Source organism: Lineus longissimus, chromosome 13 (genome assembly GCF_910592395.1).
Source record: "Lineus longissimus chromosome 13, tnLinLong1.2, whole genome shotgun sequence".
Classification (NCBI taxonomy): Eukaryota; Metazoa; Nemertea; class Pilidiophora; order Heteronemertea; family Lineidae; genus Lineus; species Lineus longissimus.
The window spans coordinates 5,136,253-5,138,685 of record NC_088320.1 but is presented as its reverse complement, the minus strand read 5'-3'; the positions used below and the strand labels follow the sequence as shown (position 1 = coordinate 5,138,685).

General features: G+C 41.7%; 1 long non-coding RNA gene across 1 annotated transcript; it reads right to left on the bottom strand.

Annotated features, from left to right (window-relative positions):
- LOC135498443 (uncharacterized) lies at positions 1-1,612 on the bottom strand. The gene is made up of 3 exons (XR_010449054.1): positions 1,539-1,612; positions 766-864; positions 1-247 (listed from the first exon to the last, which is right to left on the bottom strand). It is a non-coding gene; the product is annotated as an uncharacterized LOC135498443 (long non-coding RNA).
- Positions 1,613-2,433: the final 821 nt, after the last annotated feature.

Genomic DNA, 2,433 nt, shown 5'->3' with positions numbered 1-2,433 from the left:
TTTCAAAGGATTTTCGCCATTCACAGGAAATAAGAGGCGCGGATATGTACATTGTAGCAGCTTGCAGCCGGATGCCAGTATACTAAGACCCCAGCTCTTGTCTATATTCCCCCATTAAATTAACTATGGTGTCGAGGACTCGATCATCAGTAGCAGTTGCTGAGACACCAGTCGTCGGGATTGACGGTATTTTGGCAGTACTTTTCGCACATCTGTTCAACGATTGTAAATCCAGATCTTTTCGCGACTGGAAAGAAAATTTAAGTGAAAAATGTAAGTGGAATAATAATCTCTATCACATACTTCACTGCCCATCTTCGTCAGTTTCACATCTGTTGGTCATACCGCGCGCTATCCTTTGTTTGATCTCACTCGCCCATTGTCTGAGAGCTGATACCCCATTGTAATGCTCGACTGTCTGTTCAGGGATTAGGCTCACGGAACAATAGGCCCAAATCTTACGAGGAACTGAATTGTTCGAATTTGGTTCCAAGGGGGCCTGTAAACGTAATGTCAGATATTAGCATAAATTCTATGAGTTTTGACATTCAGGCCATCAAAACGGACCAAGCACCACAGATGCTCTTGCTCTCGTAAGACTACAAGTAGGTGTTGACTCTAATGCACAGGCAAAAGTGTCCATACCCATGGATAGAACGTTGATGATCAATCGCCGCCATACATGTAGATCCATGCATGGACATTTTTGCCCGAGTGTGTGCTTAGGAAGTGCTAGACTTTACATTCGTGATGAAACGTACTTACTGGGATATGGTCTGCATTTGCACATCAGATCACCATTGCTGAATTTCGCGAAACCAAATTCACAGTGCATCAAACAATGTGTTTTGCGAGGAGGGGCCGCTGGAAGGGAACAATACATTCTCGTGTGTATACTTTCACTCACTACGTCAGACAAGCATTTGTGTAGATCGACGTAGATATTGTCTTCGTGATTTTCTGCTTGAATCTCGGAATTGAATCCCAGCATTCACAATACGATAGAGAGGTTTGATGACTTTTCGACTCTAGCTTTGAGACAGAACAACAGTAACCTCGTATTAAACAACTTCAGTTGAACTCATAAGAAGAACGTTACCAGGCGCATTTGCCGGATTGCTAGTTAAAATGGTTTAAGAGTCCGACTGCCTGCGGCCTAGCTCGTGAGGGGATATCCGCAGTAGTATTGGCGCGAGCTACGTCATGGGGATGCTTACAAATTTAGGTAAATTTTGTGACCAGTTCTCAATTTTCAAGGTGCTGGGATAATACATGATATAAATGGCGTTGTAATCCCGTATTCCCCTATTCTGCATAAAACTGAGATTTTATATGGCACTGCTTTTTCTCTATATGTCAAGTAGACAACTTTTACGACGATGTTCTAGAATATCAATATAACATGTATTAACAGTTGTCAAGAGGCATATACAAGGTGCACCATAGAAAAAACGGATCATGGCGGTAACTGTGGACATGGCCCGTAAGTGTCTTGGCCAAGGGAAATCACTGATGATATACGAATGACTCGACCTTACCCTGAGCACCCAATACCACTACACCAAAAAGGAAAACGACGACTAACGTGCTCATGTTGACTTGGCAGTGGTCGATGATAAGATAACCAACACGGGCTTCTATACTCGTTTTATTCATTGTCACAGTGTTTACTGAAAGTTTTGATTAGAATGAAAACGATTAATGGCTCATGTGATATTCCCATGGTAGGCTTAAAGCTGACGGGTCGAATTAACCCTCCTGTATCCTGTTGGAATTGAGCACCTAAAAATATTCGTAATGGCTACACGTACATTTTGTACACGTTTCTTTGCCTTTGCTGGCATAGGCCCTACCGATACAATATTATGTCACGAGGATTTTGGGAACGAGACAGTACGCCTACAAATGTATTCAAGATAGTCTTTTTCATTTTCTTCAATTGACTGATAAACGATTTTCGTTAACTGTTTTGTCGATGTTGCCTCGTGTTCACAACTTCTCGTCTTTTGATGTTAGCCGCCGACTTTGGTCCCACTGTGAAGTTAAGCTAGGTGTTGAGGGAATATGCTGACGCTTGAATGATCTTCGTTGGGTTACAAAAAGGTAGATTTTGAAGGAAGATAGCTTAACTCCTGGTCAAGAGAGAGACATTTGACCAACCAGCTTTAAGTCCATTTCATCAAACTTAAAAATAATATACAGTAGAACCTCTCTGTTAAGACACCCTCATGACTGACAAGTGCTGTCTTTACTAGAGAGGTGCCCTGAGAGATCAAATTGAATAGAAACATCCAATTTGGGACCAAAGCTAATGTCCTTACTAGAGAGGTTAACCTTAATAGAGAGGTGTCCACTAAGGGAGGTTCCACTGTAATTATTTCACATGCCACAGATATTGATTTTCTGTATCAATGCCACTATCAAAATAGGATG